The sequence below is a fragment of the Nicotiana attenuata genome, unplaced genomic scaffold (assembly GCF_001879085.1).
Source record: "Nicotiana attenuata strain UT unplaced genomic scaffold, NIATTr2, whole genome shotgun sequence".
Classification (NCBI taxonomy): Eukaryota; Viridiplantae; Streptophyta; class Magnoliopsida; order Solanales; family Solanaceae; genus Nicotiana; species Nicotiana attenuata.
The window spans coordinates 92,551-93,199 of NW_017671792.1; positions in this window are offsets into that span (position 1 = coordinate 92,551).

Here is a 649-nt window from a genome sequence, read left to right on the forward strand (position 1 = left end):
GGCGCATAGCCTTGATTTAATGACGAAGGCGCTTAGCCTGAGTCTCGGTTCAACCGTAGTTGAACTTACTGGTGAAAGCGCATAGCCTGAATCTTGGTTCAACCGTAGTTGAACTTACTGGTGAAGGCGCATAGCCTGATTTAATGACGAAGGCGCTTAGTCTGAGTCTCGGTTCAACCGTAGTTGAACTTACTGGTGAAGGCGCATAGCCTGAATCTTGGTTCAACCGTAGTTGAACTTACTGGGGAAGGCGCATAGCCTTGATTTAATGACGAAGGCGCTTAGCCTGAGTCTTGGTTCAACCGTAGTTGAACTTACTGGTGAAGGCGCATAGCCTGAATCTTGGTTCAAGCGTAGTTGAACTTATTGGTGAAGGCGTATAGCCTTGATTTAATGACGAAGGCGCTTAGCCTGAGTCTCGGTTCAACCGTAGTTGAACTTACTGGTGAAGGCGCATAGCCTGAATCTTGGTTCAAGCGTAGTTGAATTTACTGGTGAAGGCGTATAGCCTTGATTTAATGACGAAGGCGCTTAGCCTGAGTCTCGGTTCAACCGTAGTTGAACTTACTGGTGAAGGCGCATAGCCTGAATCTTGGTTCAACCGTAGTTGAACTTACTGGTGAAGGCGCATAGCCTGAATCTTGGTTCA